The sequence below is a fragment of the Capra hircus genome, chromosome 16 (genome assembly GCF_001704415.2).
Source record: "Capra hircus breed San Clemente chromosome 16, ASM170441v1, whole genome shotgun sequence".
Lineage (NCBI taxonomy): Eukaryota > Metazoa > Chordata > Mammalia > Artiodactyla > Bovidae > Capra > Capra hircus.
The window spans coordinates 65,176,570-65,194,595 of NC_030823.1; the positions used below are offsets into that span (position 1 = coordinate 65,176,570).

An 18,026-nucleotide genomic window follows, 5' to 3' on the forward strand; every position below is an offset into this window, starting at 1 on the left:
TTTCCCTCTTTACTATGATCCCCTTCTGTCTCCATTTATTTCTGGTCTCCAACTTCTAAATGTCCTGAGGCTATGGCTCTTGCAATAAAATGTGATTTGGTTATTTTATCTGTTTCATGCTTCTCCCACATAAACAAGATGGGTATTATTATTTTACTAGCAGAAGAGGAGAAACATAAGAACTACATATATGTGTGTTTATATGTAGATAATTATGAAATAAAACTTGGTCATTTGTGACCTCAAGTTTTCCCTTCCTTTTTTTTGGTCCATGTAATTTCCTCCTGTTTAATCTCTAATCGTCCTGACATTTGGAATGGCAGATATCTGAAATGAGCTTTGTCTCATTCCACTTGTTTCCCAGCTCTGCAGTCTGTGACCGACACTGTGTGTGCTGCTGGTGACCTGTGACACACCTAAGCCACGTGAGGCCATCACACCACAGTCAACTGACAAACAGGTGAAGTTTGAAGCCTGTGAGTAGAACCATGAAAGATACCCTCAGGTTACTTTCCAACAACATTTGACATTTAAAGAAATGTCTATGTTCTGATTTTATGACCTAGCCAGTTACTCATTCACCAAAAATGTGATATGTCAGTGATGCAAAACTTATTTTATCAAGTTATTCCACTGCTGCCTTGTAATGACTGAGGGTAGAGTGGGGTGGTATGAGAAACCACAGAACAGCATGTGTTCAATGTTCTCCAGCTCATTTAAAAGTTTCAATTAGTCTAACAGGCGTTTGTTTTGGTACTTTTCAGCCTTAAAATCTTCTCTCCAAGTGCCTCTACTAATTTGATGTTTCTTTCCTATCTTTCCCTTTCAATCAGAATTAAACAATTAAATTCTGCTATTATTTGTTCATCTTCTACGTATTAACCTCAGCATCTCTAGTGTTTTCTGGATTCACGGGGATGGATGTGCCCTTAAGGAAATACCACCTTCAAACCCAGTGTTCATGGAAGGCTTAAATCCAAGACTGACTTAGACCTCTTGGGCTTAAGATCACATAGATTTTTTTCCTTAATAGGTAATCCCAGAACTGGATAGTAAAGAATTACATGTTTTATACAATACAATATGGCCAACTTCAGACTATTAAGAAAAAAGATTTTGTCATAGATAGTCTCAAACTTAAAATATATCAGCTTGTATGGAAGTTAGGCATTTCATTCTGCCTAATGAAAATTAGGCAGAACATTTAAGTCAGGCACAAACTAATCTTTCTAAGCATATCCAGTGTTCTCTGCCAACTCTTGATTATGTGGGAGTTGCCGATCTGTTTCTCAGATTCTCTGGGGGTCTCCTAAGGTCATGTTCTGTTTTAAGATTCAGATTTCTATGCTTCAACACAAGGCCCAATTCCAGTCTGCTGCTTCTACAGAGAGTAAGGAAAGAATTCCCCCAGTCCCCTGAATCGTGAGAACCTGGTGCTGGCTAGTTCTACCTTGGGTCAGATTAAGTGGCAGCTAAAATACCTGTCTTTGGCAAACCTCCCGGAAAGCACCACCTTCCCTCAGTTTGAAAATCTCCAGTGTTTTCTATGCAAAGTCTATTGTCTCCTGAAGACCTTGGTTAAGACAGGGGAGGAAAGGCCAGGACTCCACACTGATGGCTAATATAGACTGAGTTCCTGGCTCAGGGCTTCTATGTGTTTGTCCAGTGGATCTATATTCCTTGTGAGAGGAAAAAAACGTCATGATGAAGTTTATCTGATTAGCTAATTAATGTGAATAGATGGTGTTTGTGACCAGAGAGAGAAAGACTGGAGGCAGACATTCGTGATACAGAAGCATGTGGTAATGTCACGGAGGGACTGTGTCACACGTCTGGACACAGATGTTGAGAACCCCATCGAAACACTGCATCGGGCTCCTTGGAGGGTAGGGCCCAGGAATATGCAGTCCCCATCCCCTGCCCCCAAACTCCGCAGGATATTTAGCCACAACTATGGTTGGGAATTATTCCAACCAAAGTAAGTTTCCTAGAACAGGCTTGAGTTTAGTGCTTTCTGGCTATGTGGAGAGACAATGAATGCTGACTGACTGATGGACGGAATGAATGAATTCATCAGAGACTAGGTAGAACTTGAGTATTTAATTATAATTATAGCCTTGTGGCCCCACCCACCCCATTGCATTCAAGCCTAAACTTCTTTACTTCTTTAGATCCTTAGCTGCAATCCGGAGCAGAAGGAGAGGAAAGGAAGAGCGAGGAGGAGACAAGCAGAAGATGACAATTGAAGCATCTAGAGATGGTTGAGGGTCAATCTAGCTGCCTCCTTTTCCCCAAAGAGGCAGATCAACATCCCATCTCCTCCAACCGACTGATGGCATGTGCGTGATCGAAAGTAATTTATGGCTCCTTCCCAGGATCTGCCTCAGTGCAGGAAAGCGGAGAATAAAATGGTGCATGTGACAGAAATGTGGCCCTGCCGGACCCCCAGAGGAGCTCCAAGTCCGATCAGCTGTCCTTCATTAATCGAAAGTTGGCTGTAGCTCACTCCTCTACTTGGAATGAGTCTAGCTTTCCATCATTACAGCAGAACAGCAGGTTCATGAATAAGGTTTTAGCACGAATATGGGTACACGCTTGCTATTGTAATCTCAGCTTGCGAAATGAAACGTCTCAAAGGCCGAATCAAGCTCATGGTTGGCAGTCCCACGCTGAGTGTGTGTTGGCTCTTTCTCCTTTATTCTCCAAGTGGTCTCCTCTTTCTTCCAACGTAAATTGTGGCTGGTGTTAAGTACGTGTGTCCTTATGCATTCAGCTGGAATCTCCAGTGATAAGTCAGGACTGGGAGTTGTCTTCAAGGAAGAAGCAGTGGCGGAGGGGAGAACTTGAGATCTGTGCCATTTTGATTGAGCACTGGGCATGCACTCTGCAGCACAGAAATTCATTGAGACATATCATTAATCCCATTTTACTGATGAAGAAACTAAGACTCCAAGATGCTGAGAAATTCCCCTAAACTGACATAGGCAATGATGTGGCAGGGTAGTCAGTGGAGGGTGAGGAGTAGAGAAGTGGAGGGGAAGGCACAAAGAGGATGTGAGAAGATCAGTCACAAAGCAAGAGAAACAGACATGTTGAAAAAGAATGAGGAGAAGAAGGGTTAAATGAGTGCAGGTGTTTTGTTTTTTTTTTAATACCCTGTTCACCTGGATTTCAGTTATAAATCATTTGACATTTTGATCAGTTATCTCTGTACTCATTGCCAGTTTAGAGTCTTGTCTCTAAATAGCACAGCACGGAAGGCCAGTAGGGGAAATACTTTGGGCAGAGCTGGCTAAAGTCTGGTGCCAGATCAAACACATGGGGAATTAGATCCGACCAGGGGACCAGACCTTCTCTACAGCTGGTATCAAGTCAACGTGGCCCAGTTTGGCTAGAGCTTTTCCCTGACCCAGCACTTCCTTCTCCTATGGTCACCAAGCAAGGGACATGCACGTTCCAGGGACCATGTGTCTGTGACCTCCTCAACCTGTCACTGTTCTCTGTCCCTTGTTTCTCACTCCAGCAAGTTGGACCCTGAATCAAATCACATCACATGATGCAGTCAGAAAAAAAAGAAAAAAGTTCTGTTCAACAAACGTTCCTGCCACACTTTGCATGCTCAGCTATAGATAAAATAAAGGTGGCAAGAAAGTACTTAAAATAGTAACGATCTATTTCTTCTTGCATTTTCTTGTACATGTTGAACTGTAAAAGTAACTTAAAATTAGCCACATTTCTTATACGAGTGGTCTGAAATTCACTATTTATTTAATAATCTTCAGCCTTGAGAACTTGGTGCTATACCTGTGAAATTTTAAAACTGAAAAGGACTGATAATTGCAGAAGGTTGATAGTTATGCAAACATTAGAGGGGATTAGAGTTTGTTTATGGTATCTTTACAGTTTCCCGGAAAGTAAATATTAAAACTGTGTTTTCAGTTAGGGACCTTGTTTTCATTAACCAGGTCCTTGAAGAGAGTGTCAGGAGGTTGACTGAACATTTAGTGAAAGTCTGAGAACTGCCATAGCTTGTACTTGCACAGAAATTTTGTCACTGGGATGCTGGTCGTGACAAGAGACTAATATATGTCATAAGGTCCCAACTCTCAAATTTATAATGACTCCATTATGATTATATTTTTTCTTTGGCAGTAGGGAAGGAAAACTTAGAAATAGCTCTTCCAAGGAGGAGAGTTTGTACTGTGCTTTTTTTTTTTTTTAAAGATGCTTGTATTGTTGATCATAACATGCTCTCTGCCTGTCTTCTCAAGGCTGCCATCAGTCCTGGAAACTACCTGCTTTGATGAGCAGCAGTTAGGAGGCAAACTAGGTCAGAATTCTGAGTGGGGATTGTGAAAAGTACAGCAAAAGTTGTGTAACTCAAGACACCCTACATACAATTAGTCCCCTATAAATAATGGCAGGCAAATATACCTGATTCTGAATTACTAGGGGCTTCCCAGGTGGTGCAAAGTATCCACCTGCCAATGCAGGAGATGCAAGAGACGTGAGTTCGATCCTGGGTCAGGAAGATGTCCTGGAGGAGGAAATGCCAACCTGCTCCAGTATTCTTGCCTGGAGAATCCCAAGGACAGAGGAACCTGGCAGGCTGCAGTCCATGAGTTTGCAAAGAGTCAGACATGACTGAGTGACTGAGCGTGTGCACACACACGCACACACACACACACACACACACACACTGAATTTCTACTGTTGCTATGTGAGAGTCTTTGAAATTGATTTTTTAAAAATGTTCCTGGTCGCTTGCCCTTTATCCTTCTGAATTATTAGTTGAAACTTGAAACCTTAGTAGAATGTCTGTCTATTCTTTATAGGAATTGGTTCTCCAAAATAACCATGTAAACTCTCTCAATTAGAAGAAACTGGCTAGCTATTATATGGATTGGACATTGCAACCAAAATGGGGCAGCTCCCCTCTGTCCACCAATGTCTGCCACCAGTCGGCCTCTGCCTTCTGACTATGATTTCCTATCCATAAGTGGAGCAATCCAGCTGGAGTTTGTATGATTATTTTGGAGACATTTCCAAGTACTGTGACCTGTCTTTCTGTCCATCCAGCCAGCCAGCTAGCCAATAAATATTCACTAACCATTTAGTATGTACAAGTCATTGGGCATATAATAGGAAGACAGGATAGGATAGATAGGATTTCTGGCTTCAGGAAGCTTATTATAGAACAGTAAAGGAAGACAATTTAAAAAGAAAATATAAATAATATAAGTGTTATGGTAGAGGAAGAAAACAAGAGCGTGGGAACCTGCAGTGTAAACACATGAGCTGTGGTGGAGAGGTGGGGGAGGGTGTGAGAGAAGCCCTCACAGAGGAAGCGATGCCTGAGCTGAAACCTGAGGCTGAGCGGGAGGAAGTCAATCAAAAAGCAGGTAGCGCCATGCTCTGGACAAGAGAATTAGTCAACAGGGAGAGAGAGCATGGGCGTTCAAAGAACTGAAATGTTAAAGTTCAGGGAGAGAAGTAACAAGAAACGGACTTGCAGAGGTTGAGAGGTGTCTACTTACCTCTTCTGAGGAGTCTTGAAAGAGAGGCTACTGAGACTGGATTTCATCCAAGACAGCTGTAGGTTTGGAGTAGGGAAAGAGCACAATTAGATTTCTGTTTCACAAGGATACCTTGGCTGCAGTGCAGATAACAAGGGAGGCTACTTGATTTTCCTAGTCTTTTTTTTTAAATTCGGCATGCAGGATCTAGTTCCTTGACCAGGGCTTGAATCTAGGCCCCCTGCACTGGGAGCAGAGAGTCTTAGCCACAGGGCCACCAAGGAAGTCCCTGATTGTCATAGTCTTGACAAAGGACATAGGTGGGTAGAATGGTGTAGCAATAGTAGGGAATAGAGAGATATAGGGAGCGAAATAGCGTAAATCATTCCATGTCAAGGACATGATAAATCCTTATGATGCTGAGCCTGGATTCTCAAAGGAAAATATGGAAAAATTCTCAAAGGAGAAGCATGAAGTGTGGGGAGTTTTCTGAAGCTTGGAACCAATTGTCACTTGGATTCTGTGTTTGATCTTTTCTAGACTTAGCAGCAGCAGCAGCAGCAGCAGCAGACTTAACACTCTAGATAAATTCCAAGAGTTAGGAGGATAGAAATCATGCAGTGTAGTATCTCCCTATCCAATTGGTATCATGAAAGAAACCACATGACAACTGGGTTTGAGTCATAGCTTTGCAGTTCAGTAAATTTGAGCTATCAGGCAAAATATGTAATGTCTAGTCAGAGCCTACATCAGGCCCCAGGAAGACAACAAGGAACACGAATGAAGTCTTTTACTTTTTATGAGCTCTAGCTGAGAATATAGATGATACACAAATAAATAGAAAACTAGGTAATGACAAATTGTGACAAGTGCTATGAAGGAAATAAAAATGATCATGAGATGGAGCTAAAGAGTGAAAATTGGTCAGTCACTAAAGGGCTAGGGGAAAGTCATTACAGGCAGAAGGGACAGCACGCACAAAGCCTGCCAATGGGAAAGAGCCTGGTGGTCAAATAACAGACACTCCATGGAGGCAGGCCTTGTAGGCTAACAGGAGGTTACATTTTATTCTAAGAGCAAGAGAAACCATTAACGTATTTTAAACAACAGAATCTACATGTCCAGATTTACATATTTATAGTGTCATTCTGGCTGCTAAATGAAGAATGAATTGAGAGGGAGAAAGTGAAGAGATCGGCTAGGAGACTATTACAATGGTCCAGAAAAGGTAAAAGTAGCTCAAATAATAAATAATGCGTCTACAGCGCTTACGTTCTTTAAACAGATGTTTATTTGGCCGTGTCAGGTCTTAGCTGTGGCAGGCAGGATCTTCACGGCATCATGGCAGGGTCTTTCCTTACAGTGCACAGACTCTCTAGTTGGGGCACATGGGCTCTGTAGTTGTGGCTCACGGGCTTAGTTGCTCTGAGGCATGTGGGATCTTAGTTGCTGACCAGGGATCCAACCTGTCTCCCCTGCATTACAAGGCCGATTCTTAACCACAGGACTATGAAGAAACTCCCTAGAAATTTTTTTATAATTATTCTCAGTAAGATTTGGATAAAAAGACACTGAAAATGTTTTGCTTAATGTTTGCATTTCCATCACTTTATTATAAAAATGCAGAAAACTTAGAAAAAATTATAGTGTTGCACTATATACCTACCTCAAAGATTCTAAAATTAACCTTGTACTATTCTTGCTTTGTCACATATGTGTTCCCCTAATCTTTGCTCTATCAGGCCATCTTATTTTTTTGATGCATTTCAAAGGAAGTGCATACACAACTCATAAGCACAGAAGCATGAATAAACTTAACTCAGAAGCCGTATTTTTTTTATGATTCCTTTTTTCCTTGTGATAAAACATACATATTTGTATTGCATAAATTTAAATATACTCTTTGATTCATTTGTCAAATAAGTATAACTGTGTATGCCCTTTTCTTTGGGGATCCCAGTCATACTTTATGAGACTTTTAATATTATTTCATAGGTCGCCAAGGCTTCGTAAACATTTTTCAATCTTTTCTCCCCTCTGTTTTACTCAGAATGGATAATCTACTGAACTATCTTCAAGTTCACTTAGGTTTGTCATCTTCAATCTGCTATTAATTTCATTCAGTGATTTTAAAACTTCATAGTTGTTTATTTTTCAGTTTGAAAACTTCTTTCGGGATTCTGTTAGTTTATGTTTCTCTGCCAGATTTTCCTGTGTTGTTCTTTTTTTATTCATTTGTTGTTAAGTCACTCAGTCATGTCCAACTCTTTGCAACCCCATGGACTGCAGCATGCCAGGCTTCCCTGTCCTTCACTCTCTCCCAGAACTTGCTCAAACTCATGTCCATTGCGTCAGTGATACCATCCAATCATCTCATCCTCTGTCGTCCCCTTCTCCTCCTGCCCTCAATCTTTCCCAGCATCAGGGTCTTTTCCAATGAGTCAGCTCTTCACATTAGGTGGCCAAAGTGTTGGAACTTCAGCATCAGTCCTTCCAGTGAATATTCAGGAGTGATTTCCTTTAGGACTGACTGGTTTGATCTCCTTGCTGTCCAAGCAACTCTCAAGAGTCTTCTCCAAGACCACTGTTCAAAAGCATCAATTCTTCAGTGCTCAGCCTTCTTTATGGTCCAACTCTCACATCCATACATGACTCCTGGAAAAACCATAGCTCTGACTATGTCGACAAAGTAATGTCTCTGCTTTGTAATACACTCTCTAGGTTTGTCATAGCTTTTCTTCCAAGGAGTAAGCATCTTTTAATCTCATGGCTGCAGTCATCATCCACAGTGATTTTGGAGCCCAATAAAATAGTCTCTCACTGTTTCCATTGTTTCCCCATCTATTTGCCATGAAATGATGGGACTGGATGCCATGACCTTCGTTTTTAGAATGTTGAGTTTTAAGCCAACTTTTTCACTCTCCTCTTTCACTTTCATCAAGAGGCTCTTTAGTTCCTCTTTGCTATCTGCATATCTGAGGTTATTGATATTTCTCCCAGCAACCTTGATTCCAGCTTGTACTTCATCCAGCCTCGCATTTCTCATGATGTACTCTGCTGCTGCTAAGTCACTTCAGTCGTGTCCAACTCTGTGCGACCCCATAGATGTCAGCCCACCAGGCTCCCCTGTCCCTGGGATTCTCCAGCGAAGAACACTGGAGTGGGTTGCCATTTCCTTCTCCAATGCATGAAAGTGAAAAGTGAAAGTGAAGTCACTCAGTCGTGTCTGACTCTTAGCGACCCCATGGACCGCAGCCTACCAGGCTCCTCCATCCATGGGATTTTCTAGGCAAGAGTACTAGAGTGGGGTGCCATTGCCTTCTCCATGATGTACTCTGAATATAAGTTAAATGAACAGAATGACAATATGCAGCCTTGATGCCATCCTTTGCCAATTTTGAACCAATATATTGTTCCATGTTTGGTTTTAACTATTGCTTCTTGACCTGCATACAGATTTCTCAGGAGGCAGATAAGGTGGTCTGGTATTCCTATCTCTTTAAGAATTTTCCACAGTTTGTTGTGATCCACACATAATGTTCATTATGTAGATATTTTTCATTGTAATATTATGTGAATTGTAATAGCTACTTTAAAATCATTGTCTATTAATTTGAGTATCTGGTTCATTTTAGGATCGGTCTCCATTGATTGCCTTCCCTTTTGAATTTTGTTTGTGTTTTTCTGTTTCTTTGTGTATAAAGTAATTTTGGATTGTATCCTGGCCATATGGATAATATTTTGTGTAGACTCTGGATTCTGTTAAGATCTTCAGAATAATGTTAATTTTTTCAGTTTAAGCAAAATAAATACAAGAGCGACCTGGTCCTAATCTAAATCTTACATTTTTTTGTAAGTAGTCTATGTATATTGACTGATTAATTTTCACAACCCTATAAATTCTATAAGATAGACCATTTTATAGATGAGGAAACTAGGCACAGAGAAGTTAAATGACTTGCCCATACAGCTAGTAAGGGGAGGAGCTCCAGAATCTGACCTTCAAATATTTCTTAAAGTGGGGTGCCAGGAGTGGATATAGAAATAGGTGCACAGATCTGAAAATATTAAGAAGTTAGAGTTTTTATAAGACTTGGAGAGATTAGGTATGAGAAAGTGATGAAAAGAGAAGAATCTAAGAGTGCTCTGAACTTTTGTCGTGAGCAATGGATAATTGGTAATAAAACCTATTGATGTAGTGAAAACTGGAAGACTACCTAGATTCTGTTGTTGTTGTTGTTGGGAGGGAAGTAGTATTTTAGATTTTTTGAGTTTGAAATTTTATTAAACATTCAGAGTTGTCTAGTAGGCAGTTGGGAATATGAGTCTGGAGTTTGGGGGTAGGGTGGTTAGGGCTGTAGATACAAGTTTGGGTATCTACACATGGGTATCCTTTAAACTCATTGGACTGAATGAGATAACTAAGGTAAAAGTATCGCTAGAGAAAAGCAAATGGCTGGGAAAAAATTCCCAAGATTCTTACACTCCCAGGAACTGGGAAGTATTTGGCAAAAGAAACTAAAAGCAGAGAGTAATTCTGAATAAATTCTAGGAATTCATAGTGTCATGGAAGCCAGGAGAAGAGACGGTTTTCAGAAGAAAGAGGTGGTAATATGCATGAAATGCCACTGGAATATTTAGAAAGATGAAGACAAAAAAGTATTGGAATTAGTAAAATGGAGGTCAGTAGAGTAATAAGGCTGGACATATTGAAGTAGGTTGAAGAATCAATATTTGAGTGAGAAAGTGGAGACAGGAGTTTCTGAATCATAAGTTAATAGGGTTGTAGTGAGTCGGGATCAAAGGAAAGAGCAGAAATTTTTATCTGAGTGGGAGTCATACAATATAAAGTGATACATTTATCAACATTAATCATTAACCAAATAGCTGATTTAGCCAATTCATTGGATTGTTTTGAAAATCAAATGATTTCTGCAGAACATGAACTATTTTAGGAATATGGTTTCTTTTTCCCCCTAGGCTTTGTAATTTCTGTGGATTATCCTTTTACATAGTAAGTACCTGTTGGTCACAGTCCACATTGACTTATCTTTTTTGTTGTTACATTAAAAATTGATGCTTATGAATACTTTTTCAAAATCATTTCTTTTGAAACATTGACTAATTGTTTTATTCCTCTGGATTTCAGTTTTCCCATTTTGGAAAATAGATGATAAATGATAAAGAAGTATATTTCTTGTCAGAGATGTCTGAACATGGAATAGAGGTTTTAAAAAATAACGTATAGTATGTGATTCCATTATTGAAAAGCAATATATATACGTCAATGTATTTACCTATTCAATTAATTTATTTTATGTATCAATGTCTGAAAATATTTTTAATAGAATACCAAATAGAATTGTGTTTATCAAAATATAACAATACAAAATAGTAAAATGAGAATAAAGAAGCAGAACTGTGTAAAATTAGGTAACACTAATTTTTTTCATAAGGTAGAACAGATTTTGTCATTTGCAAAAAGATAAGTGTCAAAATCAAGATGTCTTATATGGAGTGAAATCCAGTTCAGTTTATTTGAGCCTGCGTGCATCAAGGACAATGTTAATTCTGAACTTTCTACTGTCCCTCTAGGAAGGGAAAAGGCTAGCCTGAATCCCAGGTGTCTTCTGATCCTTCCTTAAACTTTCCCATTTTCTGTATGCCCGTTCTTCAGAAGGACCTGCCTCCATCTATCTTTTGCTAATAGTACCAGCTCCACTTCCTGACCCATTTCTTTAAGTCACTTCTTCTGGTTCTGGCTTTGAGCATTTTGTCAGCTGACTCCTACAGGCTTCCTTTTATTCTGTGCTTTATCCAGAGAATGCTGAGTCCCGGCTCAGTGTCAGTTTTGGAACACAGATTTCCTGCCTGGCTCTGTAGGACCAAAGCTACTCTGCTAAGTGTGTGTGTGTGTGTGTGTGTGTGTGTGTGCGTGTGTGTGTCTTTCTTCTACTGTGTCTGCAGTGGGCAGTGGTGGCCATCATGTTCTGATGCTCTCAGTGGAGTCTGCCACTTGCTCAGCTGCATCTTGGCTTGCATCCCTTTGTTCCAATGTTCTTTCCCATTGTCCTTTTTGGATTAGAAGTGCCTTATAGGAAACTGGTAACACTGCTTATTTTTGGCTACTGAGAAAAGAGTCAAAAAATTCTCGATCAACAAAAAAGGACACCTTCTAATTTTCTAGTGGTTTTCTTTGTTTTTAAAGGTTATCTGAAGGTGAAGGAGTTGAAGAACATTTTGGGGGGCTGTTTACTCTGCCTTAGGGGCCCTTTTTTCACCCTTCTCCTTATCTAGTGCACTTCTACCTTCAAAATTCAGTGGAAATCTCAGCTACTCTGTGAAGACTCACCACTCCTGCCTTAGGAATCTACCTTTTCTCTGTGCTCTGGTGACACACAATGTCTACACTGGTTTTCCAACTTAACATGTACCGCCTCTCTATTAAGTATAAGTTTTGTCTTCCTGGTTAGACTATTGACTTAAAAATATTCACAACCTAAAAGTTGAGAGTTATGTTTTATTTGGTGGGCAAGTTTAGGATTTCAAGCTCAGAAGACAGCATCTCAAGTAATCAACCCTGAGAGAACTGCTCCGAAGAAGCAAAGGGAGGAGCCAGGTTATATAGAAATTTTGCAACAACGGGCAGGTAGTCTGAACATCAAAAGATTACTGCTAATTTAAGAAAACCAGATATGCCGAGTTAAGGAATTTAGTGCTTTTCTTAGCATAGAAAGATGCAAGAGTCAGGGCTTACTGACATCATTCCTTTCATTAGTCATCTCAGCTATCTGGGGCCAGTATCCTGTGTTTTTCACAGACTGAGCTCTCTTGGGACTCATCGTAGGGAGTGGCTATAGTCTAATGGCTGCTAGATGGGAGCTATTCTTCTCCTTCCTGAGTGCCCTTAGGACTCACCAGCTCATACTGAAGGCCTGGAATTGCTGCTTACAGTGACATCCTTGTTTACTGGTTTGCAGGGAATATTTCATTTCTTAAGCCTATCAGCTTTGCCCGTCTCTCACTGATTCTAAGTACAGGCTCTGGAGTGAGTATCTGGAATCCTGGCTGTATCATTGGTTACTTGTATGACCTTGTTCAAGCCTCTAACCATCCCTATGCCTTAGACTCCTTCATTGTTCAATGTGACAATAGTATCTATCTTTTAAGGTTGTTGGGTGAGTTAACTGAACTTGTGTATGTTACATGTTTATATATGTTGGTACATAGCTTGGCACGTAGCTTGTTGTTCAGTCACTAAGTCGTGTCTGACTCTTTGCGACCCCATGGACTGCAGCATGCCAGGCTTCCCTGTCCTTCACTATCTCCTGGAGTTTGCTCAAACTCATGTCCACTGAGTCCATGATGCCATCCAAACATCTCATCCTCTGTTGCCCCCTTCTCTTTGATATATAGCTAGATTTCAATAATTATGTTTGTATGGTTATCGTTATTTAACTTTTGAGATTAAAAGAACTGGAGAAAGTTATGAAATATTCTACAAAAATGGGTTCTGCCATAGTGGAATTTAAATTCTAAATGTTAATAACTACTCAATTATTTGTTTAAATACTACTCTTTTAATAAGTACAGGGTAATCTGAGCACCCTGGAAGGTTTGGAAAAGTTCCCCTGAGGAAGTGATAAATGAATTTAGATCTTGAAAAGGAATAGGCATGAACCAGTTGAACGTCAGGAAGAATATTCCAGACAAAAGGAATGGCATATGTGGCAACTCTGATCTGGAGGAAAGCATAGGGTATCTGAGGAACTAAAAGGCCAGCGTGACTAGAACACAGTGATGGAGTGAGGAACTGGGTTTTATATGTTGTCATTTTGCTGATATCTTATGTTTATATATTGAAGAGCTCAATTATTAATAATACTTGCTGGTACTGGAGTCTTCTTGGGTAAGGCTGGCTCACCTGATTCTTTTAGATACCAAAAAAAAGCAACTTTCTGGCTAAGTGGTGCATCAGTAAGGGTCCAATCAGGAAAACAGAAACCACATTGAACATATCAGCAGTGAGAAATTGAAGGATGAGTTAGTTCCACAGGGCACTGGAGAAATGAACAACTGGGGAGGGAACCCTAGAGGGAGTGACTATGAGGAGCCACTACATCTCCAGACCAGAATCTTATTGCCTCTCTCTCACACACACACATCTATTCTCTCACAAAGTCCTGTCTTTATATAGCCCAGAGGAGCTAGAACTCAGAACCACGTGTGTGAGGGCCTGGGGTTGGTGGAAGAGGGGCTCTCTGGGTGCTGCCAGTAGGTGCTAGTACCTCAGGAGCTTGGAAAAGCTAGGAAGACTTCTCAGTTGGTGCTGGTACCTATACCATTAAGAATGAACCATTCACGTTAATTTGAAGAATACTGAAATAAAGTAGGAGACTGAGGCCAACTGCCTGTCCCAGGGTGGGACGTCATTGCTAAGACAACAGCGATAGGAACCGGAAGAAAGCAGAAAGGAACTTGCCTTCTGGGCTCCCTCTAGCGGCCACCATTGGTGGAAAATGATAGGGGGTCAGAAGGCAAAGCAGAAACGTGATTTACAGAATCCTAGTGTGGGAACTTCAAAGGACTGATGTTGAAGCTGAAGCTCCAATACTTTGGCCACCTGATGTGAAGAGCTGACTATTTTGAAAAGACCCAGATTCTGGGAAAGATTGAGGGCAGGAGAAGGGGACGATAGAGGATGAGATGGTTGGATGGTATCACCCACTCGATGACATGAGTTTGAGTAAACTCAGGGCATTGGTGATGGACAGGGAGGCCTGGCGTGCTGAAGTCCATGGGGTCACAAAGAGTCAGACACGACTGAGCGACTGAACTGAACTGAGTGTGGGAACTGGCGTGCTGCCCGTTCAAGGGGTCACAAAGAGTCGGACACGACTGAGTGACTGTACAACAACAAGGCTGGTGAAGCTGAGCAGGTGCCACCAGAGGCCATTTTATTACCTACCACTCCCCGCCCCCACCCTCGAGCCCATGGTGTGGAAGATTTTGTCACCTAAACCACAAACTATAGGTTATAAGTAATTTATCAGTATTTGTGAATAGCAATATTCTTAAAAGTTAACCACTGTTTGATACTAAGTTGACTGAACTCCAACCACAAGCAAATGGATTTTTAGTCATCTCAAAAAATTCTAGCAAAGACTAAATGTAAGGCTGGACCCCTTATAAGCCACCTCCAACACAGTCAGGTCAGGGCGCTGACTTCCTCGATGTGCCTCCTTCCAGTCTGGGAACCCCGCCCGGGAGCGCTTCCCCATTAAAAGCCTGTTAGACGCTCTTCGGTGTCCTGGTTGTCTTTACCTAACACTAAAATGTGGTGTTCATTAGATACTTTGGAATATTAAAAATAATGGCTGGGCTACCCAACACTACTTTTAAGTACCTTAAAATAAACAAGTTCAGGTATAGCAATTTTTTTTGTCACGTGTCCTATATTGAAAGATGTGTTTGTGTGGAAGATCTATTTAGTGAAAAGTGACTTTCAATTAATTTCTTTTTGTCAGTGACAATACTTGATTACTTTAGTTCCATTATTTCAACTCATATTCCTCCAGAGAATTAGTGAATTAAGGACTTTGGTTTGAAAGGAATGAACGTTTTACTTATAAAGAGCATTGAGGTATTATTTATCATTCAGATTGATTCATCTGTCTCAAACACTCATTTCCTGAAAATAATCCATTGGTATTATTTGTATGATAATTGAAACCTTATTGTTTTATTTCACATACTTTTCCTGTTCTGATGTTCAGCATTAGAAAGCAATAATAACCTTGGTGAAAGAAAATTCCTGTGTGTCATTATTCCATGGCCAGTCCTAGCTGGCCATTAATCCCTCAGTAATGCCACATACTTTGATTCTGTTGCTTAAATCAACAGGAGCTAGAATAACCGGCAGTCACAAACAGAGGTCTGATAATTCAATGTTCAACTGTAAAACAAAATTCAACTTTTATCAGAAATACAATATACAATAAATGGATGAATATATTTATTTCTCAAAAATATAGGCATGTTATAGATTACTGAAAAATTACCCAGATGCCAATTTTTTAAAATAAGTTATGCATTATTTATGTGTTTGTTTCTCAACTGGTAATAATATTCATGTGAGAAACAGGAAAAAAAACCATGGTGCAAACATAACATAAATCTTTAATGGATTTGGACTTCTTTCTACCTTTAATATGCATGCCATTGCTGCTTCTTTATGGGATCAACTATGGGTTTGACAGATGGGTCTTCAAACGTTACTTCATTTACTCTGGATGCTTCACTTTCTGTTAGAATATATTGCCATATAGTGCTAGCTAGTATCTTGATTATGTTGTATAGTTGCATACTTTAATATTAATGCATAAAGTGTAACTTATTAGCATAGTAAAGCATAAATGTTAACCTGAACTATGAAACATCATTATTATTTTTTAAGTAAATACCACACTGAAAACAAGATTAAACTATGTTTTAAAAAAAATAAGTAGGTATAATTCTGTACCTTTGTTGATGATCTTAGCTCTTGTCAATCAAACCTCAGCTCAGTCTAGTTTTAGTCTGGGAAGAAGTTGCTAATACTTAACTTGGCCAAAGACCTTTTTGGCACTTTCCCAGTTTACTCAGAGTTTTAGTAGCTTCTCTAGCCTCACTTGTATCCGTGCTACAAGATTTACCTTCTTACAGCTGCAATCTTCTATTTGTCTTTAGCTTCCTCACTTAATACTACTTAGTTTTTTCGTTCTCTAAGATCCATGTACCCAGTCTTTTACTTTCTCTTTAATGGGGTAGCAGATTGTCCTCCTGATTCACAAGGCCAATGTTGATGGAGAGAAATTACAGACATGATATGCCTCTCCCAGGCAGCAGCACACCTAAGTTGACAATCACATTTTTCCCCCTCAACTACATGAAGACTTGCTAGTTTCATTTGCCCTTTCTTAAAGAAAACTACTCTGAGCTTCTTTTCTTTTTTTCTCGACAAATTGCTTAGTTGAATGTCTGTAGAATGAAATGTACATTAAATCAATTCTATAGGACCCTCATACCCAAGGTCTAATGTGTTTTCTTTCCAGTCTTGCTGAGACCATATATTCTAAGTTAACTATCTAAGCAATATCAGAGTGTAACTTTTAAAAAACATTTTCTTTCTTTGTTTATTTTTGGCTACACTGGGTCTTCGTTGCTGCGTGTGAGCTTTCTCTAGTTTCAGTGAGAAGAGGCTACTCTCTAGTTGCTGTGCGCAGGCTTCTCGTTGCAGTGGCTTCTGTTATTTTGGAGCACAGGCTGACGTGTGCACGAGCTTAAGTAGTTGGGGCAGGCAGGCTCAGTAGTTGTGGCACACGGGGCTAGTTGCTCTGAGGCATGTAGAATCGGACCTGTGTCCTCTGCATTGGCAGGTGAATTCTTAACCACTGGCCCACCAGAGAAGCCCCAAAGTGTAGCTTTTAAAACCACACAGAAACTCTTCCAGAGAGCAACCAACAGGTACAAAGTGGTTTTAAGACAAGCTCCAGAGTTGGACTATAAAGAAAGCTGAGCACAGAAGAATTGATACTTTTGAACTGTGGTGTTGGAGAAGACTCTTGAGAGTCCCTTGGACTTGTGAGGAGATCCAACCAGTCCATCCTAAAGGAGATCAGTCCTAGGTGTTCATTGGAAGGACTGATGTTGAAGCTGAAACTCCAATACTTTGGCCACCCAATGCAAAGAACTGACTTATTGGAAAAGACCCTGATGCTGGGAAAGATTGAGGGCATGAGGAGAAGTGGATGACAGAGGATGAGATGGCTGGATGGCATCACCAATTCAATGGACATGGGTTTGGGTGGACTCTGGGAGCTGGTGATGGACAGGGAGGCCTGGCGTGCTGCGGTTCATGGGGTTGCAAAGAGTTGGACATGACTGAGCGACTGAACTGAACTGAACTGAACAAACACATTAGGGAAAATAATAACTATGTGTAATGCTAGTTTTGGTGGCTAGATTAAGGCAACTGCTTACAATAGTCCTTCCATAGGCAGAGTTCATCTTTGGGGAGGAGATAGGAAAATTTGCATAGGAGCCAAGGAATTTTCTGGGACTAAAGACTCAAGAACCTGGCCCCATCTCTTTTGAGTTTCAATGTTATTAGAACATCTTCAGTCAGTTGATGCTAACTGAAGTCTGCCATCAGGAAGGACTCCAAGCGTTCTAAGAAATGTGCAAAATATTATGGTGTCCTAATTTTAACACCAAGGTTGCGTGTTGGTGGCAGATATCCACAGAATTTACAAAATGTGAATATGGTAGAAGCTATTCTTGGCCAAGCCAGGAACATTCTGGGAGCCATATTTTAGACGCAATGACTGCATATTTGATTATGATCTAAAAGAGCTATAACAAGGGTCAGTGAAGAAATCATTGCAAGTGGACAAGCATTCTATGGGCATTCATAACTCAGTAGTTATGTGATGAGGTTGCTAGTGAATAATCATGCGGGTAGTTTTGTTA

General features: G+C 40.3%; 1 long non-coding RNA gene across 1 annotated transcript; it reads right to left on the reverse strand.

Moving 5' to 3' along the window:
- Window positions 2,140–6,102, reverse strand: LOC106502992. The gene is made up of 3 exons (XR_001296660.2): window positions 6,030–6,102; window positions 5,538–5,593; window positions 2,140–2,884 (listed from the first exon to the last, which is right to left on the reverse strand). It is a non-coding gene; the product is annotated as an uncharacterized LOC106502992 (long non-coding RNA).